Source organism: Cynara cardunculus (genome assembly GCF_001531365.2).
Source record: "Cynara cardunculus var. scolymus isolate 2C chromosome LG 5, CcrdV1, whole genome shotgun sequence".
In the NCBI taxonomy this organism is placed as follows: Eukaryota; Viridiplantae; Streptophyta; class Magnoliopsida; order Asterales; family Asteraceae; genus Cynara; species Cynara cardunculus.
Genome location: NC_037532.1, coordinates 26,616,410 through 26,624,425, shown reverse-complemented (window position 1 = coordinate 26,624,425; position 8,016 = coordinate 26,616,410).

Here is an 8,016-nt window from a genome sequence, read left to right as displayed (position 1 = left end):
TGAAGGATCTTTGGTGTGAGTGTTGTTTTCTTGAAGTATCGTTGTCTCTGAATGAATTACAATGCAAGTTCTTCAGCGATCACTGAACATGCTCAGTGTATTGATCGCTGGAACTGAAAGTACAGAATCACAAAAATACATCGAAAGGAAAAAGGGATTATCATCAAATCACTGAGAGAGAGGATCAACACAATCTTTATAGAGATAACATGTAATAACATTTATTGTATCAAACCTTTTTTATGTCGCATCATATAGATGAGACAATCCCTATTTCATCGTATCGCATATAATAACACCTTTTTATCGCATTAAACACATGCGATAAATACACTTCTCGCATCACAAGGATGTGACAACCCCTTTTGTCGCATCACACTAATGCGTAACACAAACTCATTGCATCATATAGATGCAATAACAACAGTTAATATGATCAAAATTTTATTTTAACAAACAATTGATCATGTCACCCTTATCCCAGTATATGTCTCTCCTAATTGTGTTACCCTTATTTCAAATTATACACCTCTCTTGATTATGCCACCCTTATCCCAATATACATCTCTCCTGATTATGTCACCCTTATCTCAATAGTACATCTCTCCTGATTATACCATCCTTATTCCAATCAGTTACTAATAATATATTAAAACTCAAATTATGCTAATAAATAACATACAATCGTTTTCAAGAACACCCAAATATGAACCCATACGGTTCTATATAACAACATTTTAAATAAGGCTTTGAAATAAAATTCACCTTGAAATCACAAGAAGATGATAACTTTGAACATCAACAATAATTACGTAAAATCACGTAGCTTTCTTCTTCTGTTACTTCGAACCAGAGAGTAAACACATATATACACACCAACTTTTCTTTCTTTCTTCCTTATCTCCTTTAAACAACTTTCCAGTAGATGAAGAAAATATCACAATAAATATATATAATTTTATAAAAGAGGCGGTGGGTTTTTAAACTTTTAATCCATTATCAAAGTTTCACCCCTCAACTTAATGCCATAATACAAAATCCACCCCACACTGTCAAACTCCTATATACTCGGTTATCACATTAACCTCCGCTCAAAAGAATTCTATCCCAGAATTCAATCAGTCAAATAGATAAGGATATTTTGTTTTCATTTCCGATTCCAATTCCCATGTAGCTTCTTGTCCCTTATGGAATCACCACTAGACTTTTATCAGAAGTATCATTTTGTTTCTCAACACTTTAGTCTTATAATCATTGATTGCCTCTGGGTTTCCACAAAACTCAACTTTTCATCAATCTGAATTTCGGGTAACGGTACGACCATATTCGGATCAACCAAACACTTTCTCAAATTAGAAACATGAAAAGTGTTTTGAATAACACTAAGCTCCATTGGTAGCTATAATTGATACGCTACTTCACCAACCCGTTTACTGATTCTGAACAGCCCAATGTACCTCGGACTCAGTTCACCCTTCTTCCCAAAACGCACAATCCCCTTCCAAGGTGAAACTTTCAACATCACACGATCTCCCACCTGAAATTTAATCGGCTTACGACGTTTATCGACATAACTCTTTTGTCGGTCCTGAGTTTTTTTTAATCTTTCCAGAATTCGATCTATCTTTTCTGTTGTTAGCTAAATAATCTCTGGACCGGCTAACTGTTTCTCCTCCAGTTCATTCCAACATAAATGGCGTTCGACATTTTTTGCGATGTAGAACTTCGTAAGGTGTCACTTGAATGTTAGAATATTAACAGTTTGTTGTAGGAAAATTCGATCAACAATAGATGATTTTCCCATTAACCCCCAAGTCAATGATACAGGCATACAACATAAGTTCAATGGTTTGAATTGTTCGCTCACATTGCCAATCTATTTATGGGTGATATGTCGTACTCAATCGAATTTGGGATCTCATTGCTTCCTGAAAGCTTCCCCATAATAGGTGAGAATCGGTTGTCCCAATCTAAAATTATTGACAACTTCACACCGTGTCAAGTCACGATATGGTCAATATAAATCCTCGCAAGTCTTTCCAATGGACCAAAGGACCTTTGGCCTAACGGTATATGAGTCCTTGGCCTCCTAGGAGGTTAAGGGTTCAAACTTCACCAAAGGTGAGGAGGGTGTGTGAGTTTATTTGTTCTATTTGTCGTATATAAATATTATATACTTAAAAAAAAGTCTTTCCAATGGATATGTCTCTTTTATAGGTAGAAAATGTGCAGACTTAGTCAAGCGATCCACAATTACCCAGATAACATCATACCCTTTTGGAATTCGTGGTAGCTTTGTTATGAAATCCATCGTTATATGATCCCACTTCCATAATGGAATTTATAATGAGTGTAGGTTTCTATAGGGTCGTTGATGTTCTTTATTTACTTGTAGACACGTCAAACATCATTTAACATATCGTGCGATTTCCCTTTTCAATCCCGGCCACCAATCCAGAAATTAACAAAGTAATATTTCCAGTATCATGAAGTACCGTTTGCGGAACCTCAATATCCACCTCTCGGTCTGTCATTATACCCCGAGAGGTAGAAAGGATCTCGAAGACCCACCAAAGCACGAAAGACAGGATTGGACAAAATCTACTAAATTAATCTTAATCTATTTCTGGATTATTTACAAGTGGTATTCGCTCTCATCTAGTCGAAGTAACTACGAACTTCGAATTCAAGTAATAACTCTCCTACATAATGATTATGACCAAAAAAGCAAAAACCTAGTCGACATGGGCGTTCTTCTTAGCAAGAATCTTTGGCCTTAAGAATGTTGGTTTTCCCCCTTATGCCCTAGGCAACACACGTGTTATAATGGCTCGTGACAAATCTTTGTACATCTTATTAGTACCCAAATGAATCAAATATCGAGACGTGAATTTCATTCAATATCATCTCTCGATTATTACCAAAGTGAAGCACCCAAATTCTACCTTCAAAGCATAAAATTTCACGATCATCCTTTACCAAGTTTGTTAACATTTCTTTGATTTTTTCTGCTTTTACATTTCTTTCTCTAACAGCTTCATTCTGACATCTCAAAATCTCGTCAAAGATGTTAGGGATCAGATTAGCTCGTAATGCAATGACTTTGATTGTATCACTCTTTTTTTTTTCGACTAAGTGCATCAGCCATCACATTTGCCTTTCCAGGATGATAAAGAATCTCACAGCCATAATCATTCACCAATTTTATCCATCATTTTGCCTCATGTTTAACTCTTTTTGATTGAACAGATGTCGAAGACTTTTATGATCTGTATAAATCTGACATGTAATTCCCAACAGATAATGTCTCCAAATCTTCAAAGCAAAAACAACAACTACAAGTTCCATATCATGAGTAGGGTATTGTTTTTCATGATCCTTCAGTTGTCTGGAAGCATAGACAATAACCTGTCCCCATTGCATTAAAACATAACCCAGACCGAACTTTGAAGCATCACTATAAACCACAAAATATTTCGTCCCTTCTGGTAATGATAGTATTGGTGCGCTGGATAATCTATCTTTCAGTAACTGGAAGGCTTTTGCTTGTTCTTCCTCCCACTCATACTTTACATTTTTTTCCTTGTCAATGTTGTCAACGGTGTCGTAATACGTGAGAAGTCTTGTATAAACTTTCGATAGTACCCAGCCAAACCCAAAAAACTTATTTCTATGGGCGTTCGTTGTGTCTCCCATTTTTCAATAGTTTCTATTTTTACTAGGTCAACCTTAACACCCGTTTTTGAAACTACATGACCCAAGAATTGAACTTTCTTTAGCCAAAATTCAAATTTCGACAGTTTAGCATATAGTTTTTCTCTTTTTGAAAGTTCCAGAATTAAACGAAGATGTTCGGTGTGTTCTACTTCTGATTGAGAGTAGATAAGAATACCATTGATAAAGACAATGAGAAAATTTATCAAGATATTAATTACATATTATGTTCATTAAATCCATAAAAGTAGCTGGTGCGTTGGTCAGATCAAAAGGTATTGCCAAAAACTCATGATGCTCGTACCTGGTGTAGAAAGCAGTTTTGACTATAATTTCATCCCAAACTTTCAATTAATGATAACCTGATTGTAAATCAATTTGGGAAAAATAGCTAGTCTCGACTAATTGATCAAACAAATCATCAATTCTAGGTAGAGGATATTTATTCTTTGTCGTTAGTTTGTTCAATTCTCGGTAGTCTATTTCACATACTCATCGATCCATCCTTTTTCTTAACAAACAAAATTGGAATACCCAAGGAGATGTACAAGGTCTAATGAAACCTTTATCCAATAATTTCTTCAATTGCATCCTCAATTCTTTTAATTCAGGTAGTGCTAGACGATATGGTGCACGAGCTACCGGTGCCGTTCCGAGTGTTAAATCAATTTGAAATTCCATTGATTGGTCTACAGGTAGACTAGATAACTCATCTAGAAACACTTCTTGGGTATTCACAAACCACTGGAATAGATTCATGTTTACCTTTTTTCTTCTCGGAATCAATTACATAATCCAAGAAGCTTTGACACCCTTTATGAATACACTTTCGGGTCTTTAAAACATAAATCAAGCTTGTATGACGATCCCGCCTATCACCATAAATCACAATCGACCCCTTACCCGACAGATCAATATGTTCATTTTCTTATTGCATACAATATTTTCCTGATTCTCTGACAGTTAATACATACCCACCACCACATCAAACTTCTTTATCAGCATAGGGAATAATCGGATCGGTACAACACACCCTTCTATTTCTATTTGACAGTCATTATTTACTTTAGTGATAGAGACTTGACTATCATTAACAATATCAACTACTAATGCATAGTCTAATGGTATATGTTTCAAATATAAACAACTATTAAATAATGGTGACACAAAAGAATAATTCACACCAGAGTCAAATAGCACTTTTGCATATATGGAGTTTATAAGAAATATACTTATTACCACATCTAGAATTTCCTCCGCATCCCCTTTGGACATTTGAAAAGGTCATCCATTTTCCCTTTATGTTCACTTCTTCTGATACCCCCACGGTTGCTTTGAGAGTTACCAGCCAAGCTTGATCTTTGATTTCTCAATTGTGGGCAATCTGGTTTGATATTATTTGGAGAATTGTAGTGGAAATAACGTTGAGGCATTCGACAGTCTCTAGAAAGATGCCCTAGTTCCCCACATCTATAACGCCTTCTCTATTCAACATTACAATCACTTTGGTGGATGACATCTCGGACAGGGTCTTTCGTTAAATCTTTGATTTGGACGATTATCCGTCCTCACAAATTTTGGTCTCCGAAAATCGGTCGATGATTCATCCCATGTTCTCTTCTCCCCAACTTCCTCTCATATTTGTCTATTTTTATTTCTTTTTGTGGTTTCAGCTGCATCAATAATAGATGGAAATGTAACAGGATATATTGCAATCACAAACTCTCGGATCAGGGGTTTCAATCCCCAAACATATCGTTCAACTTTACAGGATTCCGAGGAGATATAGTGTTCTGCAAATCTGGAATGTTTAATAAATTTCTTTGTATATTCCTGTACAGTCATGTTCCCCTGTTCCAACTTGAAAAATTCTTCTTCTAACTGTCTAACTGCAGTTTTAGGGCATAATTGTTCTTTAAACCTATCAGTAAATTCCATCCATGACATCGTTCAAAAAATATTTGGTTTAGATAGAGATTCTACTTCCTACTAGTATAAAGCATTAGATTTAAGCATGGAAATAGCAAATCTAACTCTATCTTCATATGAACATTTACTGGTATTGGAGACTGACTCAATCTCCTTTAACCAACACATAGCTTTTATCGAATCTCTCTCTCCCGAAAAAGTCAGAGGTTTGCATGTTAGAAACATTTTAATGTCACTTCTCCTTTCATTAGAAGTATGAACTGGAGGATTTATTTCAACTATTTCGATTTCCACACGAGCAGGAATTACCAATATAAATGTTAGGATATTTCGGAGTTTACCTATTTCCTCAGCAAGTGTATTCCTAATAACATATTCAGGATGTTGAGTCTGCTCTTGACCCACAAATCTAGTTATGTTATGTTCTTAATTAGCACTTTCTTGAATTGACTCCCCTTGAACATGATGAATCTCATAGTACTTCTACCTCTTCCTCGACCTCTCCTCTACCCCTGCCTCTGCCTCTACCCCGACTAGCAGGTAGATTCTCTTGAATTTCTCGAGGGAACTATCTCTTTCCTCCATGTTAATCAATGTAATCCTCTTAGACCTTCTCGAATTACTTGTTATCTGCTAATTCACAAGAATTTAATATTCACATAATCACAATTTCAAATATAATAAGGTATTCAAGCACAAATATGTACTCGTAATTGATCAGTTGTAATTTGAATTTACCTTACATATCATTCTTTTAACCCATTATATTTATTTCCAAAGGTTCTACAATTGTCAGACACTCTTATTATGCAAATAATATAGTTTAAGTCTAGGCATCATGCATAATACCTAAATCTTTTTAAACTTAGACTCTGATAGCAAACTTGTGACACCCCAACTCCCATTTTGCATAGAACACATATATTCCATATAACATGAAATACAAAATGTACACATTGGTCCCATAGTACAAATATAGCTATAAACAAAAGTAGCTACCAACTTTTTCTCCTATATAATGTATATGTCTTGAATATAACAAACTCTCAAGTACACATATAAATTCAGCTTTCCAAATATCCAAAAATATAAAGCAATAACAATCCCCTTCAAATCTTTTCCTTCCATTTACCTTCCACATATGTCCGACCTGTAATGCACATTTTTTGAAAAAAAAATGAGAATTAGACCATAAGATTTAGTGAGTAATTCCCTTGGTTGTTATTACAGAGTGAAAATCACCACAATACTTTTTGGAAAGCCAATCTTTATAGAGATAACATGTGATAACATTTATTGTATCAAACCTCTTTTTGTCGCATCATATAGATGAGACAATCACTGTTTCATAGCATCACATATAATAACACCTTTTTGTCACATTAAATACATGCGATAAATACACTCCTCGCATCACAAGGATGCAATAACCTCTTTTGTCGCATCACACTGATGCGATCACCCAAACTTATCGCATCATAGAGATGCGATAACACAAACTCGTCGCATCATATAGATGCGATAACAACAATTCATATGATCAAAATTTCATTTTAACATTCAATTGATTGTGTCACCCTTATCCCAGTATACGCCTCTCCTGATTATGTCACCTTTATTTCAAATTATACATCTCTCCTGATTATGCCACCTTTATCCCAATATACACATCTCCTAATTATGTCACCCTTATCACATAGTACACCTCTCCTGATTATGCTACCATTATTCTAATCAATTGGCAATAATATATCAAAACTCAAATTATGTTAATAAATAGTATACAATTGTTATCAAGAACACTCAAATATGAACCCATACGGTTCTATATAAAAACATTTCAAATAAGGCTTTGAAATAAAACTTACCTTGTAATCACAAGAAGATGATAACTTTGAACATCAACAAGATTTAGGTAGAATCACTTAGCTTTCTTCTTCTATTACTTCGAACCAGAGAGTAAACACATACACGCACACCAACTTTTCTTTCTTTCTTCCTTATCTCCTTTAAACAACTTTCCAGGAGATAAAGAAAATATCATAATAAACATATATAATTTTATAAAAGAGGCGGTGGGCTTTTAAACTTTTAATCTATTTATCAAAAGTTTACCCCTCAACTTAATGCCATAATTCAATATCCACTCCAAACTTTCAAACCTCTATATACTTGGTTATCATAGAACAACAACAAAAATGTGGCTTTTTTTTGTAATAATGTTGATTAATGAAATTTAAATATACTTACATAAAACATTTGTATAATAATAAAATATTTAACAAAATAAAACTTTGTTACCAAAAATACACATTATTGGATGTTCAATGTAATATCTGTGATTAAAAATTAGTCACTTTAATTTAAAAATAC